Source organism: Cottoperca gobio, chromosome 9 (assembly GCF_900634415.1).
Source record: "Cottoperca gobio chromosome 9, fCotGob3.1, whole genome shotgun sequence".
Lineage (NCBI taxonomy): Eukaryota > Metazoa > Chordata > Actinopteri > Perciformes > Bovichtidae > Cottoperca > Cottoperca gobio.
Genome location: NC_041363.1, coordinates 8,402,570 through 8,429,499, shown reverse-complemented (window position 1 = coordinate 8,429,499; position 26,930 = coordinate 8,402,570). Strand labels below are relative to the sequence as shown.

The following is a 26,930-nucleotide window of genomic DNA, read 5'->3' as shown; positions in this document are numbered from 1 at the left end:
CAGCCTGAAAAGTGTGTTTTGTTTGTGTGCGAGTGCGTGATGTAGCATCAGGGGGTTAAACGGAGAGGGACGAGACTCCGATCTATCAGGACAAGGGGAGAACAGCTTCAAAGACTTAACATCAACCCCTCTTTCTCTGACACACTCACGCACGCACACAAACACTGACGGACAGTCCATTGCTCCCAGCATATCTCTACTTTGTCCTTGGACTGTCTGAATACCACTGGAGGCGAGCATGATTTGAGAGAGCAAGTGGGAACAAGAGAGAGGGAGACAGAGAGAGCGGAAGAAAGAGGAAAATGATAGAGAGAAGGAGAGGGAGAGAAAAGAGGCGCCCCTCAATGACATCTAAAGAGATAACTCACTCTCCAGAGCTTCTTTTCTCTTGCTATCACTTTCCCAGGCACCGTTCCTTCCACAGAAGGCCTCAAGTGTGTGTGTGTTAACTCTGCGTGTGTATGAATGAGTGACAGTAGTGTATGTGGGAATACAGTGTACGTGAAGGTGAAAAAGGCAAGAGATTTTTGAATCTTAATGAGATGATCTAAAAAGCTATCAAGCACAATGACGAGCATACTGAATACGGCACATTGTATACGTTCGGCAGAAAAAAAGACTTAATGATTGTTGACAGAGATTATTATTAAACTGCTTTGCATGTTTGTTTGCATGTAACTTTAGTGTTTAATTGTAAACTGAAAGTTGATTCTTCAAAATAACTGTATGCTGTATTTATATATATATATATATTCATGTTAGAATCATTTTTCTGGGAATCTGCACTCAGATGGCTGCTTAAGAAATGATGTACAGAGCGCAACACAAACAACAGCTGGCTTGTCTCTTGATTGAAAGTTAACTTCGGGAAAACAAAGCGTCGGGCCAGCGGCGGGTCACAACAATGTTGAAAACACCCAAACAAAACAGCAGGAAAACACAAAGTGGCCCGACGCTGCCGCTGTTGTCAGAAATGCTCCCCTTTGGAGGCACAGACAACTGTGGGGAAGAGTTAACCTTTTGATAAGCTGCTTCCAGTCCCAGCTGTATGCATTTTTTATCGAAATGTGTGAGTCAGAAAGAGAATAATTATCTTCTCTCGCTCCACGGAGAGGCAAGGGGTTGTAGCCCCCAGTCTGGTCTTCATAAATGAACTAAGTCCTGAAATGAAACAGCGCTGATGAGCAGAGAGAGAAAATGAGTTATGCTAATTCATATCCCAAAAATAAAGGACATTTTTTTAAAAACTTTCCCAGTTAAGCACAATTGCAAAGGCATTGAGACGCACGCATATACACTAGAATTGCTAGACGCATTAAGACGTTCCATTAACTTAAGAATAGACTAGAATCCTTACTTACATTTTTTTTTATTCCAAAACAACAACTTTGATAAGAAACCTTACCCATAAACCTCCAAGGATGCATTCAGAGTGATAATAGCACTGCTTCAAATATTACAGCGTTCGGATATATTTCAACGACATCACATCACTGCGCTTGTGTCTTCTCAGGGAACTCCAGCAGGGTCATCTGGCAAAGGTTTGACCAACCACATATCTGCAATCGCATATTCCAGATAGCTTGTGCTGTAAAGTGCTGTGCTCATTTTACTGGAGCACATTTTTGCAACCAATGATAGATTTAAGTTGAGAAATCTGCCTCAAAGGACCATAAACCACTTTGCATTGTCTTTGTGTCCGATACACCTTTATACTGGTCTTCCTGGTTTGTATTTTATACAGTATGTGCACTTGTACCTGTAACAATCACCCAGACTATATCATGGTTGTTGCTCTGAACACGGCCCAACAGTCCTTGCTCTGGAAGACCTTCCTAGTCAGTATAAGAACAACATGTATGCACAAACGCACACATAGGCAACGCAAGTTGAGCAGCGTCTGCCAAACAGGGCGAAGTCGCTGATCCCTGTATCGGAGTGGCCACGATAACCTCTGGAAGAGACACAATATACACCGACACTGGCAGAAACAATTGTGTACACAGACACACACAGAACAAAAAGGAGCACCCAGAGCTTAAGACCTTTATCTGACAGCATCAGCTAACACCAGATACACACACAGTCCTGCCGTGACCTTGCAGCCCTTCAAGACTAATCAAAATTGTAGCCGGGATCAGAGGTGTGGGTACAACGGGCAGAGAGAGTCATTCATTTTGTGCATTGTGTGTGTGTTCTCATATACGTGTGTGTGTGTATGTGTGTGGTGGGGTGGACGAGACGAGTCAGAGATTGAGAGAGGGGAGGTCAGGGGAGGCACTCACCCACTCAATCCTCCACTATTGACTTGTGAGCACAGAGACGGTGCCGAGCGGTCAACGGCAAATAGAATAAACTGATCAATAACCTCGCACTTGTCGGGAGGGACGAAGGCACCTTTAAAAAACAACACAGCAGCCCAACTTGAACTATGCAGGAGGGGAACATTGATCAAATCATGTAGAGCCCTGCCAGCCCTCTCATCCAGTTTTGTCCTCCATCCATGACGTGTGTGGAACGCCACTTCTCAATAACACTGTGGGAGAGGGCTTAGAGAAGGGGCGGCGAGAGGAGGTGTCAGTCCATTGCAACAATGGGAAGCCATAACCAAGTAGCAAATTAAAACATTTAAAAGAGATAACAGACACATTAGGCAAAAATGGCTTATCCTCAGCCTTCAAACAGTAAACGATTACAGAACGTGATTGAGTATATGTTTGTGTGGAGGTGTCTGCCTGTTGAGGCAGGTGATGGAGAAAAGGGAAAGGGAGAGGCACGAGAAAAAAAAAAAGGAATAAAGGAGAGAAGAAAAACTACCCTCTGTCATAATTTAAACGAGCCGTAGTCTCCCAACGCTCTGTTTACAATGTATAATTTATGCCTCCCAGTTCAAACACAGCTTTATCTGCACTCAGCTGCTAAGTGATATGATTTCACTTTTTATAGCAGTCCCCCCCACCCGTCCAATCCACCATCACCCCCCCTAGTCCCTCTGTAATGCAGGCTCGTGTGATTCTGCACGCCTCATGCACCGACTTTCAACTGTACAGGCCCCCGAGGGCTAAAGTAGCATATTAAACCCCTCCCTAACCCCATCCTCTTCCCTCCCTCAAGCAAAACCGCAGCCCTAGACACACACTTAAGCACATGCGTTCTTGCGTGTGTGTGCACACACCCTCGGTCCTGCACACCCTATATGCTGCGAAAAGAGAGCGCTGCCTCATATTTTACAGCAGTTAAAGTTTCTTTCTGTATTTATTGCTGTATTGGTGAGCGGTAATGTCCCATTTCACAGCAGCACACTCTGACCTATGATGACCCCACGGCTCTGACTGAGTTGCACTAATACACCACTTAGGTTACTCCGGTTTAATGGCACTTTTCATCTGCCCCCTCCACACTTACCCCGCAGAGCACACATACATTACAGGTATTTACAGATATCGTATTGAACATCATACCTATGCTAAAGGCTGAATGAGTTTCAACAGCGTTCACCGTGGTCATCAGTGCACTGATTGCACAAAGCGTCAAACATTCAACAAATGAAGGCATAGACTGTGGTGAGTGACATGTAAACTAATTGTACTGATGTACACATGTACTCTGGTCTATTCTCATTACACCATCATGTTATAAATACATTTATCTGACTTCTGTATTACCCCTCTTCCTTTCTTCATCTCTGAACCCTTGTCCTCTATTTTCCCACCATTTCCACTGTGCATCATACCGCTCCCTTCACCCCTCCTCCAGCATCCCTCTTTTTACTTATTCTCTACCATCTCCTCCCCTCTTCTTTCTCAGCTATTTGCCTACATAGTGTTTGTGCTAGCAGAAAAAAATCTTCCGTCTCTGGGGGGAACTGCGTTTTTCTCTGCTCCGCTCGTCTCTAGTTCTTCTCTTGTATGTTTTCCATGCTGGCAAAGCTTCGTCTTCCTGCATGCAGCAGGGAGTGTGCTCCATCTGCGGCTGTCCCATAAGGGATCCTACAGTGTGATGTTACAATCTCCACATCCAGAGGGATCCTCTCTCTATCTTCCTCTCTCTCTGGCTGCTCTTTTCTCTCTTTCTCTACAAGATGTTCATGCCCTTATTTCTTTCCTCCCATCTCTGATTGCTTTATCCTCTTCTCCCTCTCTTACTTCCTAAATCTGTTTATCTGACTCTATCCCTCTGACACTTTCCACCTCAGATGCACTCTCTCTCACTCTCTAGCCCCACCAACACTCACACTCAAAATTACTCATTTTTCCTGTTTACTTTACTGCTTTCTTGTATTCTTCTTGGCTGATCTAGTCTAGAAGTGCAAATCCTGGACATTTTGCGAAAGAAAAAGAAATACAAAGAGAATTCACATTCAAATTCAGTATTAATTGAGATCTGAATGGAAGTTATTCAAAGTCTGGTTGCAATGCTCTATCGTCAACGTTGTAGCTCTTTTCTTTTTTTAGGCATCTTTAAATATGACACTCTTTGGGGTTCCTTTAGTTCTAATGAAATAGTGTGTGGGTCCTGGAGCACAGTAAAGTACCGGAGCTACAAGACTTAACAAACCCCTTTCTGCAAGTATACTGAACAAAGACTCAGTCTTCAGTTTCCAGGGAGGTGGCTGTTGTGTGTGTGCTGCAGTCCAAGTGAACGGCCAGCCAACCAACCAACCAGGGGTCATGGCCGTATGGCTAGGAGCTGTACTGCTCCGGTGTCCCTGTTGGGGCACACCAACTACTCTAAACTGGGCACCACGCCCTGTGTCACACACTCTGTGGTAAAAAAAAAAGGATAATCTAACCACATACTCAAGCAACAAGGCATGCACTGCTGATGTGCATATGTGCATTACCAAGAAGGCTCTCATTCACAAAACGTGTCTCATAAACTCATGAGGCTTTCTTTTATTGATATCACAGGGAGCACTAAAGACAGTGTACAATTTTGCAACTGAGCTCAACAAAATGGAAACCAAAACAGAACCAATAACTTTAAATCATTTCCTTTTGGGATTCTTGTGTTAATTCTATGCACATATCTTTTCTTTTTTTTTCTTCTTGATTAAAATAACAGTTGTATTACACACACACACACACACAACACACACACACAACACACACACACACACACACACACACACACACACACACACACACACACACACACACACACACACACACACACACAGTAGTGTATTAAAACCCTTATTACCCATATCTCCCTGTACGCAAGCATGTCATCACTTGGAAATGTGTAACTCCTAAGTGAAAGCTGCAGATGGGAACACAGCTTGCACATAATTAATGCCAATACATACATATACAGAGGAAATACTGTATGTATTCAAGGGATTTATAAATATGTAAACATTTTTAAAGGTTGAGGAAGATCTTCAGTTTGTAGAAATGCAGAGCAATGCCTTGACTAGAAAAAAATGAGGTGCTGTGTGGGTGAGATTCCCTTGACCTGCCATCTATGGACAAGGTCCCTGGTTAATTAAGTTTCTTGTACATCCAACTGCATGGCTATTATGTTTGCAGTGCTCTTTGGAGATTAACATGGAGGCCTCTAAATCCACCTCACAATTTCATTTCATTCAACAGGATTTCTTTTCTCTTTTCTAAAGGTTCATATCAGCAATGTGATATGGGGGTGGGGGACAGGTTGTGTGTGTTGGTGCGTGCACATGCGCATGTGTGTGTATCTCGGTTCTTTTCAGCGTGCATTTTGTGACTTGTCTGTGCTGAAGTGATAGATAAAGAGAGAGGAGAGAGAGTGAGGTCTTTTCAGCGTGCATTCTGGCAAGTCTATGTGAAAGAGAGAGGTGTTAAACTGGAACACAAAGAATGGGATTCGGGTTAAAGCTAATTCACCTCTCTAAATATTGCTCTTGGCTGAGGATGACACATTTGTCCGTGGTGTTCTCACGTGGCCAGAGATGAGCTGGGACACAAAATGTCAGAATTTGATGCCAGTGTGATCAAGAGCAATCACAAGGTGAAGAGCAAGCTGACTGTCTGTCGGCACAAAAGCAGACTTTGACACGTCTAGGTAACACAATCCCTCAGTGTAAACGATGAGTACAGAGGGCATAACGTATTAGTATGTTGGCTACACACACTGTTGCCAGGCATATGCAGGCAAACATACATTCACACACACATGCATGTCCGCACACACATGTCTATTGAGCGATTGGTACAGGATGTTTGATTCAGTGGAACTTGAACCAGTCTGTGCCCCTGGGCCACAGACAAGCAGGTGTTGGTGCACACATACACTGACACGATCACATTCAGAAAGTAAGAACACCTGGACTGGGCTGCACAGCACTGTCAGACTCACAGGAGCTGTCACACACTCCAGGATGAAAGTGACCCTAGAGCTGAGAGGGGCACACCTGTGCCACGGGAGGCCCCCTGTCTGTCGAGGACCCTCTCATAAAAACACTCTGTCACGGTGACAAAGTTGTAGGCGTTTAATTGCCACTTAAACTCGCTCACTGCTAATAAGGGTACTAATAACATCTCTCAGAGCCACCTAAACAAAGGGACAAAAGAGGATGAAGAGCCCAAAGGGGGTTACAGTAATACTGAGAAAAGCTAATTTAGCATCATGTTCTGAAGGAAAATTGCTGCAAATGTTATATTTGTGTGCTCTAACTAGTTGTCTGGCCACCTAACTATTTCCAGGCTGGTGGCTACAGCTTTGGTAATACTGTCTAAGTCTGTATGTCTTCACAGGGCGGTACAGTGAGCAGCTTTGCACTTTCCGCTGCTATGAGCAATCATCAAAGCCAGTCACACATACGCATGGGAGCCGAGGTTCACGGGTTTCTTGCTTGGTCGCCTGGCTCAGGGCAGAGTGTGTGTGTGTGTGTGTGTGTGTGTTCCAATGGATCAGGGCATTGTTTGATCATTGCCCAGTATTGTTCAGTCCAGCCATTAAAGGGAACTTTTACCTGTGTGCTGAAATGGACAATGATGAGAGAGAAGAGAATGATGGAGCAGGACAGAGAGGCAGACAGACAGAAAATGAGTGAGACACGCTAAGTCAAAGAGACAGAGTTGGACGGGCAGAGATGTATTGAGAGAATGTGATGCACAGCCAAAACAAGAGACACAAACAATGCAACGGCAGAATGGTGGCTGGGCAGTCCAGATAAATGGGGTGGGGGGAAAAGGACAAGGGAGGGCAGTGGTCTTGTGGGTCCTGTCCTGCCCTCGACCTGCGAATGCTGGCACACCCTGTCCTGCTGCTGGCTAAATAAAAAGCCCCAGGGTGGGCCGGGCTGGGCGGCAGGAGAAACAGACACAGAGTCGGCATTACCCAGCTAATCTCATTAGGGAGGCAGCCCTGCCAAGCTACCAGGGGTCAGCCAGAGTGCCACGTCACTCATCTCACCTTTGGCACTCCCTGTGACCTGCAGGTTTGGGTTGAGACTTATGGCCAGCAAGGGGTGACGGGAGACGAGGTTGGGTTGGTGGCAAAGGTGGCATGCAGTAAAACTAAGAAAAGGGGTTAAACCAGATTGGCGGAGTTTAAAGTCAGAGAAGCTTAGATACTAGTTAGTGTCTGTATGCAGTGCTTTCAGATAGAGGTAGTGAAAGAAGAGGGAAATGAGAAGAGAGGACCAAAAGAGATGAAGAAAGAGATAAAGATAAGAGCAAGTGCAAGAGAGGTAAAAAAAAAAAAAAAGCTGGAAAAAGAGTTTGAGAGGATGGATAAGCAGCTTCCTCCTTTGCAGCTTGGTTTAATGTATTTACAGCGGATTGCATCAGGGTGCTGTAGTTAAAAGGGCCATCGCCATCCAACAGGGTCAGCTGAAGTGTGATGTGCCTCTTATAAAGGGGATGTGTGTCACCGAGATCACACACACACGCACACGCACGCACACGCACACACACGCACGCACACGCACACGCAGATAAAGTCATATACCAGCAGAGACAGATACACAAGTGCGGGCTTACATGCACAAACGGTCAAATCTCTTCAGAGCAAAATATGAGAAGCCAACAGAGTGTCATAAACCCTTGCCAGTTCTTTCCCACGGAGAAGACCCCTCCTACCTTCCTATCTCTCTTTCTCTTCTTCCCTCTCTCTGTGAACACAGTTGAGAGCTGATATGATGACACTTTTAGCTCTAGATCCCTGTGCTGGGTTGACATTCAGCGACACGGGCAAAGGTATGCGTTTACAGCCATGGAGCATCTCAGTCCTGTCAGCACCTTGGATGCACGCTGCTCCCAGACAGGGTCAGGCATGTTATCTAACATTACCTGTGCACAGTGCGCAGCATGCCCAACATCATCAGTACTACCTACTGTGGACACCATGGCAATCATCTATGTGCCAGCATAACTCCACAGAGGAAATCTTTTCAGTATCTGTGCTCATCTGAAGTTGGGGATCCGGTCTGACCCCATCATACATGTATATCAAGAAAACAAATACACCGCACATGACCAATATACTGAACATGTAAACTTCAAGTGTTGTAAATTATTATTTACTAAAGCAATTTACATCCTCTTCAAAATGGAAGCTCATAAGAGTTCAGTCCTTTTCACTGTACCTACTTGGACCAGCGGCTTTATGCTGACCATGTCATGAACACTGAAGGTCAGCAAAAAATAGCAAAAGAATAGCAGGGAATTAAGGCCAGAATAGCATAACCAATGGCACACGCTACTATGGACTGAGCTCAGTTGTTTAAAACCCCAATCTCATTATTGTAACTCCTGATTCAGAGGAAATACACTGGCTGGAAGGGGTTGTGAGGGATAGAGAGAAAGTAAGCCGAGGGCAACATGGAAAGCAAAGGTCTTGTCAAGCTGCTGGTTTGTTTCTGTGATGACTAAAACAGAGACTTACAGTTTTTTGGCTATGACTTCCATCATTAGCCACCAGCCAGTGCCAGTTGACGTGCTTAGTGGTTTTTAAAAAAGAAAGGGAAAAAAGGGAAATTAACCCAATCGCCTTTTCTGCTTAGGGGACACAATTTCAGAGCTTTGAAACAATCATGATGGCTGGGGTGGCTGATGGGTTATGTGACTACCATGACAGTTGTTTGACGGACAGCGTGCAGCACTTTTGACGAGCTAGCCGACTGGCTGGCTGCCTAGGCGGGTTGCTGGTTGGTGAGCTGGCTGCTGTCTGGATAATAGCAGACAGTTTATGTTATTGTTGAGCTCTACTCGACACCCTGAGTGTGTTTAGACGTGTCCTGTAAACTGTGCATAAGAGCGTCCACTGTATATCGAGGCCCTCATGCAAAACCCTCCAAAAATAGGCAGAGATGGAGTCCGGGTAAAGGGGGAGCCAGTAAACTAGTGAGGAAAGGGGGCCGAGGGAAAGGTTGAGAGTTCACAGCTGAGTTCAGGCGGGCCATGCACTGCTTTGGGCCCCCGCCCAAGGCTGAGATCGGGATAAGCTCCTGATGGTTCCACTGTGAAATGGGATCACAGGAGGGACAGAGGGAGGGATGGAAGGATGGAGGGAGGGAGGGCTTTGGGGGGTTGGGGGGGAATAACTGTATGAATAGGCTAGAGTTGGCGTAGAGATTTGAAATTGTTTAACAAGCTGGTGTTGAAATATGCTGTCGGGAGCGGAGCTGACACAAGGAGGGGACATGCTCGGAGGAATATCTCTTCATTCTAAAATATAAAGATTGCTGGAATAGTGCGATTTGATTAGATTCCTAAAGATCCACATGACCTATGTCACAGGGAATTTATCTTCAGAGCATCAAAGTGAGGAATAAAAATGAATCCATTCGGACAAACCACATGATGCGACACACTTTTCAGTTGTATAATTGATAAAAAAAAAAAAAAGAACGATTGCACAGTCACATGTAGAATGACCGGGTAGTTGAAGTAAACACTGAAAGTAAAAGTTTCGGTGTAGTAAGCCAAAGTGCCTGAGGGCCTGTTTCACCGCAGGTGCCAGAGTTTCCAAACTAAAAGCTGATCAAGCTAACCTTACAGTTACCTCAGTGTAAATGCCCTACAGTTGACTAAGAGTGGGAGTGCCCTTATCCTCTCAGCAGGGGAGAGAAAGAAGCAGGGGAAGAGAGAGAGAGATAAAGAAAGAGTCTTTAGGAAAGCGAGGCTCTCCCGACTAATTTCAGAGGGGTGAACAGTACAGAGTTCAGATTTGTGCCAGAGCACGATTTGCAAAAAAAGCACATGCACCACTTCAGAAAATATTAACAATAATTCGAGGCACATGCCATAGCTGGGTTAGGCATAGGGTAATTCACTAGCTACTTTGAAACTGCCACTTTTAGAGAGGTGATATGAACTAAAACGATCACAATGACTGAAAAGAGGCTTTCTCTCTTTAAAAATAAAGACGAATAAAAATGTAATTAAATGTCAATTCTCAATTTATGAATGTTAGATCTGATGAAATGCGGAAAAATGTTGAACATAACCCTATCTGCAAGACATTATATTATATATATACATACATATTTTTATAACCTGTAGAATCTATTTAGACGCATGTTCTCATGACCTATCTTTTGTGCATGTCACCATGAAGAGAGCTTGTGCTTGTGACATATCGTGTGTGTACCATACGTGTATGTTTCAACACATCTGTGCGTGTCTACATTCTGGGAACTCATTACCAGGAAAATCAATGCATGACATTGGTTTATAGCGGATGGTTTCTCATCAACCTAAGACCTCATTCCATCCTCTCTAATTTCAGGCTAAGCACAGACACCAGAACATATGAACACAGGAAGAAACACACAAATCAATACAATAGGCACAATCATCCTTATGAGCATGATCAAACACAGCTGGAAAGGTGTAAAGGCTTTATGTGTCTGTGAGAGTGTTTGTGTTGGAGAGATGGAAGCAGCAAAATGTGTCTATGAACTTGCACAAGGCAGCATGTGCATTAGCTTGAATGTAAGTATGTTTGTGTGATTGTGAATTTGTCTAAGCATGCATATATGCATTTTGTGCTTGGGATGAATATGTGTGTGTGTGTGTGTTTGCAAGCAGGTGTGTCTGATAAAGATATCAGAGTTAGCAGAGCCAGGGCAGGATCGGAATGTTGAGGAGGACTGGGGGGCTCAACAGGCAGAAAAGAGGATGCTGTCTGCCTGACACACACACACACACACACACACACACACACACACACACACACACACACCCTCTCTCTCTGTCATGGCCTCTGCTCCTACTGTATGTGTGGCACGCAGCATGCTTTAAAGCCAGAACTACGAGGCACAACACTGTCTGCCTGGGGAATTCTCTACCTCTACATCACTCTCTCCTCTTCTGCACATCTCTCTCTGCCTCACTTCCCCGCTCCCTCACCCTCTTTCCAAACTCTGACTCTACGGAAACCCTGAAAGAACTTTTGCTTGCACAGCCTTCCCACAAAAGCAACTCCCTTTCTCTCTCTCTCTCGCTCTCATAACCAAAGAGAGAGACGGCAAACCCCATGCTCAAAAGTGATCAATTTTTAATTTCTCACCACTTCTCATGTTGTGTCAGAGAGAGATGTCAGCAAACAGGAGCCCTGGGGAGGCTAGAGGAAGGAGGAAGAGGGGGTTGGTAGCAGATGAAGGAAGTGCAGGTGAGGAGAACGAAGAGGAGCAGCAGATACGAGGAGAAGGGAAATAATTGAGAGAGCTAAAAAAGCAAACCAATGTTTACAATGTGTGTGAAAAAAATAGCTTTCCACACAATCGCTGCTTGAATACACGAATACATCATATGTCTTACATGTGATCGCCATCAAGCTCATTTCCTGCAATATTTTATTTGAAAGTCTTCATGCAGCTTTAAACGTTCTAAATTTTGTCACGGCAGGTTGTGTTTCTTCCACAAGCTGGCTGAGCTGACTTTGCTTGCTGTTTGGCTCTTCCTGGTGACATGGGCGGTGAAAACGAGCAGAAGATCTAACTGTTCCATATCAAGGAATATTTTTACTGCTGCTAATGTGACTTAAATACCTTGTTCCACAGCTGAGTGGGCTAGCACCTGCTGCAAGCTGAAGCTAGCCTATTACAGCTCAGTACAGAGCTGTCGCTAATTTTCTGATTCAATTAGCATGCCTCAGAGCTTCCCAGTCTAATTGCAAACTACTTCACAGTTACCTCTCTGATTAATCACTGCCCATCTGCGAACCATTGCATGCAGAACTTGGTGGAACAAATTTGTGTATTCTCAAATATCAGCTGCACCGCCCTGAGCTGTTGAATAGGCTTCTATCGCAAATGGTCACTGAGTGGCTCTTATATCTGACTTATGCTCGGGTCCCATAGAACATAGACTCAAAGACCACATCCCAATGTTTGCAAAATGCTGCTAGAAGGTTTTCACGATACCAGTAAACATAGTGACACTGGCTCCTGTTGCTCACAACCTTGAGTGCTTGGGTGTTTGAAGGCTGTGTGTGTGTGTGTGTGCAAGAGAGTTTTATGTACAGGGCTAAAACAGTGAAAGCTATGGATCACATTTTACAGTGAATCCAGTGAAGAATTGATACTTCCTGAACTGAGAGGTCAGTCTGGCAAAAGAAGGGCAAAGGCAGCCAGGTAGTTGGTTTAGAACAGGGGTGGGGCCCGCGAGACCATTTGATCCGGCCCTCTAGAAAATAAATAAACTGACTGTTTTTCCTGGCCACGGTCAGGGTCCTTGAACACAACGCGAGCGGAACGTGTCATCACGTGGTCATGTCATGTAAAAAACTTCAATATTAAACGAGACTGTCGTTGACTTCAGTGAACGCAGCGTGGCGAGTGTAAAACAGAGAAAGGTGGATGCGGAATGTCGCACTTTCCAGGAGAAATGGACGAACCATGATTTATTTGTGTAAGTAGTAGTGTGCCTAGTTTGTGCGGACGCGCTTGCGGTGATGAAATAATAATAAGTTGGAGTTTGGCCCAACAAGCAGCTCTCTGCAGAGCGGAACATGAAAACAGGTAGACCACCACACCAAGAACAGACTGTTGCACCACTGCTGTGCAGTTATCACTGCCATGTGCAATATTCACTTTATTTTCTATCAACCACTTGGTACTTATATTATTTTTTATTTTATTTAATTATTGTGTACTGCCTTTTACTTCATATGTTATTTTGCTGTAACAAGGTAAATGTCCCCGTTGTGGGACTAATAAAGGATTTCTGATTTCTGATAAAACAAAAAGATACACGGATAAAAAAGTTGCTTTTTGCACAGCATAAAAGAAAGGTGAAATGAATGAGCTGCGTCTTAAAACTAAATTGCAGAGGTTATGAATTCAATAATTAATATGGCCCTTGAAGGATGTTGTAAAAAATTAAATGGCCCTTGATAGGAAAAAGGTTCCCCACCCCTGCTTTAGAAGCTACCACCTAGACAAAGTTTCAAGAAAGATAGTCTCTAAATGATCTGGAATTCAACAGTTGAGTATTACACTACCTGTCACAGGAAGCAGCGTCAAAGGGTCGTACTGAGGCGAAAGGCAGGGAACAGCAAACTAGCACGACCCAAACACAATGAAATCTCACTACCACACTGATCCACGGCACTAACCACATAGCTCTTAAAACCTCCCAGCAGATCAATATTGAATCTCATTAGCCTACTGTTGTTTTAACCTTAGAGATTCGGACATCGAACAAATACCATTGCCTGCAGTGAGGATTTTATTTGATAAATAGAACAAAAACACCATGAAGAAAAGAACAGGAAAAGTCTTTTCCTTGCAGCTGTGAAATACTAATAAAAAAAGTTAAAGTATTTGACTGCACACGATGGAGAAAGTATGTGATATGGTTCAAGGGATAAACAGACCTTGTTAAAGCTTAAAGAAAAGAGGGGAGCAGGAGCGCTGGCTTCATGAACCACCACAGCTGTGATATTGCAACTCTTGATTTGTTTATTGTGAAAAATATTATCACAATAAGAATAAAACCACGAGAGATAGGCAGTGTCTCTACATAAAAAGATGTGGGGCTCAAACGTAAAATGTAATATTAAAAATGTTGTTGCCCATTGCTGTCCGTCAAACTATCCACCTCAAACTGTTCAATATCACATGTGCATCATATCTTGTCCTGGACGCAATTTTGAAGTCGTACACCTGCAGCCCTGGAAGCCCTAAGGCATTCTCAGTGGATCAAGATTGACTGATTGTTGTTGGCCCGATACTTAATTTTTCCTTACCTCCCCCAACTGAAGGACCCAGGACAGTGTAGTCTAGACCTGGAGGTCATAATCCTCTTCGAGACCCACCAGGAGACCCATCACCTCTCCAACCAAACCAGATCAATAGCTGTGTTGTCTGGGCTGTCGGCCAGTGTTTACTTGTGTTGACCTCTGGAGCTCATGAAGAGCAGCGTAGGACAGATGACAGAAGAAACAGAGTAAAGCACCATGGCAGAGACGATGAGGGCAGACAGTGGACAAGCTGCAGGGAGAAGGGCAGAGACACTGCTATGGAAGAAATAAGGAACAGGGTCGGAGAGGAGAAAAGAGAAGAGGAGAGAGAACATAAGCAAAGGGGAATAACGAGTGTTCAGGAGAAAGCAAGTACACCAAATATCAAAAGGAAAAAAGTGGAGCAGAGGTGAGCGGAGAGCTTTGACAACGAGAGAGAGAGAGAGCAGAAAGATGCTTAAAGGAGTGTAACTTGGGTCAGAGGTAAGACCGAGGTATCTCAGGTTATCATGTCAGTCAGTCAGCTAGAGACTTCCAGATATCATAGCTAGGGAACAGTGCTCTCAATCCCACACAATCCTCTTCTCTGTTCTCCAACCCAGCCCTATTGACAAATCTAAAACCAAGGTCACAGCAGTGTTTACACAGCCTTTAGTCCAAATTACATCATCCAAACTCTGGCCGGCTGAATGCAACACACTGACACTGAGAGTAAATGACCTGGCAGCCTGCCGTCCTGCTGAAAGAGGAGAAACGGAGACAACAACGGGGGTGGAGTCAGATAAAGAGGAAAAGGTCTGATAAAAAAAAAGTGAAAAAACCCACAAGAGCTTGGCATGTAAAAACTTATTGGGGTGTTCAATTTGTGCCCTCCACAAAAACATTGAATGCCCCCAAAACACACGTACACAACATTATTGTCCTTCTGTCTGTGGCAGTGTTTTCCCCTCATGAGTCTACACACTAAACAACAAGGGAGCATAATGCATATTGTTGCCGGCTCCCAATAATGATGCATAACCCGGTGGCTGCACAGGAATATAATACCAATATGTCAGGTCTCTGATTTGGCCACAATTTGCATGGTTATAATAGCTTATCGACTGGCTCAAGGTTGAGCAGGGCCAGGCGGCTTCACTGTAATGACTGGCCGTGTGCCTCCGACAGTTTATTTCAAGCTTCTGTGGCTCAGTCACCCGGCCCCCTATCTCGTCAATACCCAATCTTGATCCAACTATCTGCATCCTGACAAAGTCTGCACAAACACGTCTGCTCCCCCCACCCCCCCATTGCCAACAACCTCACCTCCACCTCCTCCGTCCCCTACAACCCAGTGTTTTTTTCCCTCTTTAATTTATTCTTGTATCATACAAGCATTTCCCATGGAGATCAATACAGGTGCAATTCATTAGGGCTCCCAAAATCTGCTTGTCTGCAAACATTTGTCCGTATAACAGCTATCGACTCTTCAAGGTTTGGCCCGGTTCCCACCTTCTTTAACGTCTGTGCAGCAGCATAAACAGGCGAGATCCAGAAGCAGAAACAGACTTTTTGAAATTAAAATGATGGATTTGGTTTGAAAGAAGCAGAAAAAAAGCAATGATTTTACCTCTAAAAACAAGCATTTGTATTTAGAGTTGTATTATTTTGTGTGGTCCAAAAAACTATTTTAGTTTGAATGACATTTTGAAATTATACAAGGAAACCTTAATTCACCAATTTACTTATCATTGCTTTGGTACAATATACACTTGTGACAATGTTTCCAGAATTGCATGCAGTAGATTAATTAGTTGTCCGACATAAAATTACTTAAACCCTTATATTCAGAACTATACAAAATATGAAAATAAGTGTTAGTTGCAGCACTGGCATGAATTATGCAAGGTATGGTAACAAGGTATGACATTACACGTTTATTAAATGTAAAGGACATACTTGCTTTGTCTTTTCTTTTTCTCCAAATGTTGCAATCACATACAAAGCTTTACATTGTTTGTGTTCTAAAAGGACACAGTATCAGGTAAACAAAACTAACAGACACACACACTACTGGCTTGGAAATAGAAGTGGTGAATGAGCCTTAGCTGAAATTTGACTTCAAAGTCTGAAATCAAGAAATGACAGATAATAATTTTATCTGAGAGAAGGTCAGGGTTAGAGAAACACGAGACTTGGATACATGCCCGAGAACGATGGAAAGGAAAGAGATGGATGGTGAAGAAAAGGAAAAAGAGAAGTGCTCCACTGGAAGTCCTTTCCTTCCCAACAGACCACAACACTTGACAGTGTTATTGCTCCAACACTAACATTCTCTGAGTTAGTGTCAAGGGCGCAACCTTGAGAGAAAGTCCTCAAGTGTAGGGGAAGGAGGTCAAGCAACAAGACAAACCCTGCGACCCCTGCTCTTCCACCTCAAGGCCTGTGATTGTAGTTCTTCATAAAATAAAATGCCTTTCCCTTGTGAAACACAAGCCGTTCAAAAACTGCAAAAATCCCATCCTGTTGAAAATGTCTATGTAAATGTGATGAACAAAACACTCATCAATAAAAACTCATAAATACATTGCCATTTCTTATTTAAAATATAAAGTGCTGGATTTTCACAATAAAATGGTGACAACAGAAATAATGAGTTGTGTCTGCGAGCTCCTTTTTCCACAAACTAATCAGGGTATCCTCATTGATTATTTATTCAAAACATCACTTAACTTTTGTCTACGAATGACACTCAACAGTATCTAACAAGGACAATCCCAATTACCGCTCACATGAAGAGCACAAACAAAGCTTTCCTTTTGTTGAACGCAACGCTCGGATACTTGACAGAAACAAATTAACGAGACAATCCCACTTGTAGTTTTATTTTTAGAACATCAGAAAAAGATAAAATTGTTTAAAGATTTTTGTTTTGATCAAGAGGTGAATGATAGGTTGCACTGTATTTTAGAAAAACAAAGCCCCAAGAGTAAAACCACTGGTTGTATCACAAACCTATCCCATTGCTTTGACAAATCAATTCCGAAACATCTCTGTTTTGGCTGTTATGAAGCCATTTCCAAAATACAAAGGAGGAGGAGGAGGGGGGAGGGGGGTTAGAGAGAGAATAAAGGGATAAATCAAAAGGGTTGGTGGAAACAGGCAAGCAGTGGTCCTCGGTTGAGAGGTCACAGTGAAGGCAGCGCGGCCATGCCCACTGTGGGCACTCAGCTGGAACTAAATGTGGACGCCGAGACGGCGAGTATTGGAGCACTGCCAAGGACCTCTCCTCCTGCTGCGCTTTCTCTCTCTCTTTTTGCCCAAGACTCAACAATGAGTGTGAACTCACTGCCTCCCACCCCACTCCACCTGCCCCCCCCCCCCAACTCCCCCTCACTACATCCCCCTACCCCATTTCGCACTCGTTCAGTCATCCAGCTTAACATGTTCATTACGGCAAGTGCAGACGGTACTACGGAGGAAGATCACCGAAGGAGAGCAGAGTGAAGGACGGGGGGATGGACTTTAGAACTTTGATGGTGATGTTCCCCAAAATATTTTCATTTATCTCATTTATATTTCAACACCCCTCTGGGGGATTGGGTGGTTAATGCCCTGTGTGTGTGTCTGTGCAGGACCACCCTCTCTAGGATGTGTGGGAGAGACAATGGGGCCAGTGAGCTGGTCCAAACAGCTGTGAGTGTGCTGGGTGTCATACCGCCTCCACGCACGCATGCACACACATACACACACACTCACCATCTGTGAACACCAACACATGACAGAGCAAATAGGATTACAGTATGGAGGAAGACAAGGAGGATGATCCAAACACCATAAAATCATTTCCAAGAAGGGACAGGGATGGGGTAAGGCATGGAGCGGGCAGGCGGGGGAGGGCTTGGGTGAGAGGTTTACCGGGGGGATAGGGCTTGGGCTTAGCAGGTCAGAGGTCAGACCTACAGTGCAGTGATCTAATGGCTGTCTGGTTTGTGCACCACAGCTTAGCTCATGTTTTCCAAAAACAAGATACAGAAACTAGGCCAGGATTCAAGAGATGAAAAGCAGCACAAATAGCACACAGGATAAATGAAATGCACCAAAGTTCACATAGTTCAAACCTTTTTTTAAAGTAGAACCGTGTTTATCTTAACTCCTTAGAGACTAAAGTTATTCAGAGTAAAGTATTTGATACATAAGAACACACAGAAATCACTGATTATAATTTATGAAGTATAAAACATACAATCATGTGTATTGCTTATTCTAATGTATAGCTCAAATGTATCATTATTGCTTATGGTATTAAGAGGTATGTATGAGGTTTGATTTGAGGATGAACTAAAGTCTGTGTTTATGTCTCCAAAGGGTTAGTGGCAATTTTAGATGGTTGGTGAGCCTTTAGCCCCTGCTGTGTGAAGGTTAGAGGCCAACATCTGACATAAACCTTATGACATGGTCAACATAACAAGTACTGAGTGTCAGCTAAGATTACATCCTTAAATTAGGCTAAATCCTTGGTGTACCCTGTCATTCGAAAGAAACATTTTCATATCACTTTATTATCATGTGATTTGTCGACTAATATTCAATGTATTAAAAGAGATTAGGGTGGCATTAGAGGATTAGAGGTTTTTTAGGAACCAGGAATAAATGCACAGTGACCCTCACACACATAAGTTCATACAGAAAACACACACCAACCTTGCCATATATGAAAGAGATTACAATGTGATTTCCAGAATTGTAGTACAAAACAATCTATTTCTCTTTCATCCATCCATACATGCATTCATTTATCTGTTGATTGGTTCAAGGGGTTGTCTGTGTGACAGGAAAAGGTTGATCCTGGGGCCAGAGCAGGGCAGGAATGCCAAGCATGGGTTTAAGCTGTAAGGTAACATCTATGTCAAAACCCTCATCGTGTGTAAGACTAAATCTCTGAGTTGGGTCAGGTTGGGCAGGTCTTGGGTAGAAATTACTGAGCCCGTCTAATATGAACACATCCAGCGTGGTCCACAGGAGCCAGCCTGACATGTGACTGGCTGCAACACCTCAAGGTCAAAGGTCAATAAAGATTTCAGAAAATCTGAGCAGGCACTGCATAAGCTTCAATTCAGGGAGGGGAGGGGGCATGGCTTGGCCTCCAACCCTTACCCGCTAAGAACCTTGAAGTTTCTTACACTGACCTAGACTTGACTCCTTCATCTGGGATGTTAGCTATACTAATTACTGCCTGATAGCCGCCTGGTGCCAAACGCAATTCACTTCCCCCCCGATTCTCCTCGACTATGCTCCAACAGCTGGTGCCAACCTCGCTTAGCGTTCATGAAGTGTTGCAGACACAAAGTTCGGGCCCCCACCTTTCTTCTGCTCTGGCAATCTACCTCTTTTGTTTAGGGTTTTGTTATCTGGCCACATGTTGTTCAGAGGGCAGGGTTGGGGGCAAAGGGGAGCTGCACTATGTAACATCAGAAGGTCGGCTGGCATGCACTCTGAAAGAAAAAAAGCATTTCATAAGCCAAACAAAAGGGGATTAAAATGGCGCCAAAGATGGATTTGGAATTAGCGCCTCCGAATACTGACCCCACCCTTTTGCATTTCAAACTGTCTCCCCTGTAGCTGGAGATTCTGTTAGAGTATGAACAAGGGACAAGGTAGAGTGGAGGTGGTTGGAAGGAGGGCCAGAGCCACACAGCGGTCAGGTGACTTGGACTCAAGGGTGGGGAAGGCGACTCTCCCTCAGAGTCAGAAGGCCCAATTTGTTTCCTCTATGCCCTAAGGCATAGAGGTCCAACCTTGTGGCGCCCTCTGCTACCTGATCTGCATGTCTAACACTTGGCCTTAGACTCCCTTCTGTGCCCTCTGGGCCAGCTAGTCATATCTGGGAAGCCAAAGCAGGCCTAAATCAATGTAAGTTTGTCTGTGATTATCAGTAAGTGGGTGTATATGTGTGTGTGTGTGTGTGTGCATGTGTCTTTAGGGCTGTATCACTAAGTGTGTCTACATGTGTCGGGCTATCTCTGAGCATGTCTGTGTGCATTTGAATCTGTGAGCATACATTTAGTTTCTGTGTGTGTGCGTATGCAGACAAGTGGCCTGTCTATGTTGATTAGATAGGAGGTGAGCCTTGCGGTAGGCGGACATACTGGCTGACCAGCACGCAGATGCAGTGGCAGGGGGGGGAAGGCAGGAGTGGTGTTTTTCCACTGGCTTTGTAGTTTAGCCCTGAGAGGCTCACAGAGGTGATAACCAGTCTGTCTCTAGGTCACCCAGATAACACGCCTGTACACACGGCATTCTTTTTCTTGGAAGGATATACACACAAGTGTAGGTGAGGGCAGGAATGCATGCACACATATCTACACGCAAGTATAAAGGCGCACAACACAAAACCCTATCTCTCAACATGACCTGTCACAGATGGCACAGTTAGTGGGCCTCGGCGGAATTAACCCAAATGTCAAAGGGTGGACAGAAAGTGTCTAAAAAAGATGTAAACAGAAATGATGTGACAACACCAGCGGACAAAAGCTAAACTCCACAATCTCATGATGTAGACAGAATACGTTCGAAAATGGGGAGCACAACAAGTGAGACTAATCTCACTGATCAAGGCAATTGTTCACAGAGCGATTGGTTTGGTGGTAAAACAAACCCACTTAGTTGCACACTGAGGAAAACATACTACACTGCACTGACACATTTGTCGCACTGTTGCTTCAACTCATTGCCAGACCTATTTTAGAGCTGAGAAGTCAGCAAACACACAGGTCAAAGGTCACCTGGTGCTGCCCAGAGCAGTGACAGGCCAGCAGTGGTCAGAGGATGTTGGTGGATAAACAAGCAGGAAAAGAGGGTTGAGGATTAGGAGCCATAGCATCAGTGAGGGATCAGCACAGGCTATCTCATTACTCCCAGGCACAATAAGCACAACAACTTCCAAGCACTTTATAATTGCAGCTTACTATGCCACAAACGAGCTGTGTTTATTACCCCCTTTCTACTCCATGGTGCTTTCACTGGGGAGAAAAAAAATCATCCTCTAATTGCGACATTTCTCTAATACTAGCGCACATCGGTTTCATGGGTGATTTGTCTCCTGTCCTGGAGATGGCTGGTTAATAAAGTTTTTATCTGTCAACATGGAGCATGAGGAAGGATCCAAGGTCACTGCTGCATACTCAAAACCTGGCTGATAGTGGAATCTACTATCACTTTTGTTTACATAATTATATAAATAAGATGTAATTTTTTTTTCTTAGCAAAAAAAGAGAGAGAAATAAACATTATAATTTCAGGCTGATTGTGACTCAAGGACTTTCAAGGGTGTTTCTTTCTTTCATTTTATAATCATCTCTTTGGCAATTATGTGCATTCCAAACACTTTCTCACAGATTCCATGTTTGTTCTTTTTTTATTTCACAACAATGATTTTAATGTGGATTTAATTATAACCTAACTTTGCAGAAGAGAGCGTAAAACTACCGCCAAAATATATTATGCTAAACAGGAGCGGTGGGTTTAAACTCAAAGAATAAATATTAAAACCTTACAGTGTGTACACAGTGACATATTAAATTGACTGGCTTTAGCGGTTGTTGGATCTCAGCATGTGTTCTTCAATCCAGTAGTTGGGCATACAGTAAGTGTGTGTGTTTGTGTGTGTTAATTAACAGCTAAACCTTATGAACTGACCTCATGAACTCATAACAATAACAGTCTCCATTAAAAAAATAAATAAAATAAAAGTATAACAAGCCCAACAGAGCCCATTATAAGATCATTAGAATAACTATGCACCCAATTACAGTTAATACACACTTCTTAGAGCCACAATCATTAAATCAAATTAAAAGCGAGGAGCAACTCAATATAATTCCCACATCTGTATTCACATTAATTTACAAATTTGTTCACAACTGTAGGTAAATTAAGATAACTCCAATCGACCTGTTTGAAGGGCAAAACTAAAAATCAACAGGTGTTGTTCTGGAATGTTTGCAGTACATTCATTTATGTTGATAAAAATGAACATGTTGATAAAAATAACTGCGTAAAAACAAAACATCCATCAGTATTTGTGTTTTTGTCTTCCTTCCATCGTCCTTTACGGTAAATTGTACAGTAACATTCATGTTCTTAATCTTGTCTAAAAACGCGGTGGAGCATTGAATTAGCTTCTTATTTTGGCAGTGTGAACTTATTAGGATTAATGGTGACACTCTCATATGATTACTCAATAGATTAACCTCTCCCAGCTCTAATCTACTTTGAGCCATCATCCAAGTTCACCTGGTGGAATAAGCTGTGAATACTACATGTGCTACAAAAACATTTACAATGTCTTGACTAAAATAGGATTATGTATTTCAGAAGTAATGCATGCATCAGTTAATGGAAATTAAATGTTAAAAAAACCTCCAGCAATGAGGAGCAAATTAAGGTTTGGTGTGAGGTTTTCCTATTTGGCTTGGTTATCGTCTCATCTTCTCACAGACAAGGTCAATTTCGATAATGATGATAAGTATCATCAGAGGAGTGTTGCCACATGGATAGCATCCCTGTAACACTTGTTGGGTGGCAACTTATACCTCGTTAATGAGAGCTCGGTGATACTGGGAGACTATGGGATGGAGATTATTGCTAAGAGTTATAACGCTAGCAGTGGTTAGGATTTGCCGTGCCCCACTGGGGCTTATTGGATTAATTCCACAATAGAGAATGCACCTAAGACCAGTCTACAGCCACAATAACTCAGCATGTTATTAAGGTATTCCATCTTTTTGACTAAACCACAATCTGAACTTGTAGCCACTGTAGAATCCCAAAACGTCCACCGATGATCAAGAATACACGGGCCACTATCTTGCAAACAACGTGATCCTGTAGCCGTCAAATGTGGTCTGTGCACTGTTTGTGTGTTCTTTTTTCTAAGTGGTTGGCCACATGTCGAGGTCAGGGGTAAAGGCTGGGCGGATTAGAGCCTATATCGAGTCAATGAGAAGAGGCCATATGGGCAAATGAGATCCATGTCCGTGAAGCACTAATCTGGGGATGCCCTCTGAGTGACCAGGGATGGACACTACGGAGAACAGCTCAGAAGCATGGGGATTTGAAAGCAGACTGTGACCTGCTCTACTGTACCCTGGACGTTAGCTCCCCCATCCGACTCTATGTACTCAGAGAGAAAAGAGCCTGGCCTTGAACATGAACATGATTAAAAACACTATCAGAGTGAACAGATACAGTGCACCCTGCAACTGTATTGGTGCCATTCATTCCAGAATGTACACAGATTTCAATCGGTAACTTGAAGAAATATGTAGAAGTAAAGTTTGTTTCTCAAATGTTCAAACAATTCTCCCTGTGATCTGAACCTCACTACTTTATGTTGGTGAAAAAGTATGTGCTTAAGTCACACAAGAGGATGGATTTGAGTCAAAGCATATCCATATAATGACGTAGAGACTGTATGCTGTAAATGCAGATATGTTTACAGGGAAATTATTATTCTACAGAAAGAAATATATACAGTTACTAGTACTGGATAAAATGCTTGGTTTTTGCCCCACAGCAAAAGCAAAAAAAAGAAAAACATAAATAAAGCAGGAGGAGGTATGGCAAGAAAAAATAAAAAGGAGATAAAACAAGAAGGAGGGGGGTATTTATTAACGATACAGTCGTAGTGATTGGCTGCGAGGCGGGTAGCAGAAGGACAAATGGACAAATCTGAGGAGCTAATAAGAGTGAATACGGAACGGCCCTCATGGGCAAATCTGGCACTAAGATGATAATGAGATTATAAAACCCCACTATATTGCAGCAAATTGTATAAGTGTTTCATTGAACCTTGTTGAACTTTCATTTATGCATGCCAGGCTCTTTCCCTTTTCGTTTCTCGCCTTTCTTCTTTTCCTCGGGATGATGGGTAGAGTAGGAGAAAGAAGGAGAGGATACAATGCCTTCTGGATAGATTTTACCTAGTGCAGGGGTGAACTGAAGACCACAGACTGGGCTTTCCAGACACGCTTCTAGTTAGCATAATCACAATCGCCTGCATGTGAGATGTGATTATAAACCACACTTCACATCTTGTCAGCGCAGCATACTTCATACATGCATGCGTGATATAAACACATATATTTTTAGAATATCTATGCCTCGTAGTAAATGTACCTCAAAGAAAACGACATCAATGCTTACAAACCTGTATTTCTTTTGTTCAAGCTTTGATATTTTCCAAAAGGAATTAACTGAAGCAAAAGCAACAACAATCGTCTATTGTTGTTTAGCCACCGGATTGCTTATGATTTATTTTAAAACAAACAAACAAACAAACAAAAAAAAAAGATTATGGGAAATTATGTAAGGAAATAATTTGTTACTGCTGCTACTTATGTCCCTTTTTTTTTTTAAATCAATAACGACTAAAGCAATATTTTCACATAACTCAAATGAGTTGCAGAGATAAGCTAATAAGCAACAGTCAACATGAACCTCACATCACTGCTGAAGAATTATATAGTGTTTAACTTTGACAAGCTTGTACAATTATTAGCTTGACGTATTGATCCGCTTCATTTCCTTCCAGCATGTCAGTTAAGACAAACAAACGGCAACACCCTCGTCTTGGACCCGTAGCAAGGGCTTGTCTATTGACTATGTCGGCATATCTTTGATTCTGATCTGGTCTGAGATTCATGTCCGACAGAAGGCAAAGTGCTGGAAAAGATCAATAAACACGGACACTCCTCGAGATTTGAATCAGAGAATTTAATCAAGTGGTCAAGTCTTTGATTCAAAGGAAATGTCCCTGAGAGACGGCATCCTACATAACGAAACATATTGCCCTGTCACCATGCAACAATACTGTGACCCGCCAATGGACTGGGGTCAGTGTTGCGTCCAAGACACAAAGTGAAGATTTGGCGGAGGAATCCATCAAGGTTGTTTCAGATGTTTGAATATGATGGTTCCTGCATAAGTTCCTAATGCAAGGCTACATTTCCATTGCTTTATTTTCTCTTTGGTTGTTATCCCCTCATTGTATTGCGACAGGAGTTAAAAAAAACAAACAGATCTGGTGCCCAGGTAGCTCAGGTGGAGCGGGCGACCGACGTACCAAGGCTGAGTCTTTTCCTGCAGCTGCCCGGGTTTAAATGCAACCCGTGTTCCTTCGCTGCCTTTCGTCCCCTCGCTCTCTCCCTCTTTCCAGTCAATCTGTGTCTGTATAATTCAGGCTAAAATGAAAACAAACAAATCTCAAATGTTCTAAGAGAAAGAACCCAATATTTGCTGTCATGGCCTGAACCATTTCTTATAGCAACCTAATCAAAAATCTATGCACACTTGAGGCCAAAGTGAAATATAAACGGTATTGTAATCCATATTCTCTCCAAGAAGAGGTTTGCATCTCAAGCTTCAGTTTCAATGTCAGTCTTCATTTATGCTGAACTGTTGTGTCGAAATGTGTTTCTACATTAATAAAGAATCACATTTCCACGTCTTTAATCAGAGCAGAGATAAAATTAGCTGAGGAACCCGTAAGTCGACAAACAGATCATTACTTTCTTCCAGCTGTCATGACCTAACACATCTTCATCTACACCTGCAACCTTTCAATGACTCCAAATGAGATAACTAGAACATCCATACAAATAAAAACTAAAGCTAAGAGGGAAGATATTCAGTATAGTCAACACTCTCATATCCTCTGTTTATCTCTTATACACCAGACTCTTGATAATGAGCCAAGGTACCACTCGAGCCAAGGCAGCTGAGAGTTAAATACATTGCAATCCGTTCCATTTCACAGGTGCTTCACCATATAACGGATCCTATACGTTTGCCATTCATGTTCCCAGCTTTCGGTACTCTGGTACTCATCTCAAGAAGAGGACCGACAACAATCAGACCTCATGAACCAGATTTGGGCTTGGTTTGGATTTACAAAAGTGGATGTTGTTGCCTATTTTAGACATTCTCCCCAAAATTTGGCCATACATATTTGGTAACTTTGGATAATCGGAAACATTTAGAACTTGTTTTCCAGCTGTAACACAGCGTAAACCTTTTACTTTTCTGGTGCCTTTAAATCAGGGTATCTATAGAATAGAATAAAAAAAAAGAAAACTGTAAAATCAAGGGATTTTAATTTTTTTTTTTAACAAAGTCAACACATTTTGATTTGTTTTTGCTGAAAAGATTTTAAGCTGAACATTTTGTTTACCAAGTAATGTCATGCCAAAAGCTTCTACGACTAAACTTGGACTTTCAGAGTTTTCAAAACAAAATCACACAATGAGGGAAAAAAGAGACTAGATAAAAAGATCTCTGCACAGCTCTGATATCGTCTCCATTTCCAAGACTCTCTCCTCTGCCTTCAGTGTGACCACGTCACTGTTTCCACTCGTTTGAGGTAAACTGGTGCAATCGGGCAATCCTCACCAAGTGTCATCTGACATTTACTCAGGCACTAAAGAAAACAATCCTCAGATTGTCAGTTGTGAGTGGTTATCAAAAGGAAAAATTACTTAGATGGAAACAATACAAAGAGTAATATTGGTATTCTAATGATATGGTGGTAGTTCATCATATCAAAGTATAATTCACAAAATCATAAAACAGCACTTTATTACTAGTTTCTGACACACACACACACACACACACACACACACACACACACACACACACACACACACACACACACACACACACACACACACACACGCCAGACATTAGAATTCCTTGGTGTCAGCATTTTCCACATCATTATG

The 26,930-nt window shown here is 43.0% G+C and overlaps 1 protein-coding gene across 4 annotated transcripts in view; it reads right to left on the bottom strand.

Annotated features, from left to right (window-relative positions):
* Positions 1-26,930, bottom strand: part of arb2a (ARB2 cotranscriptional regulator A) — a 145,449-nt gene that overhangs the window by 12,038 nt on the left and 106,481 nt on the right. The window lies entirely within an intron of this gene.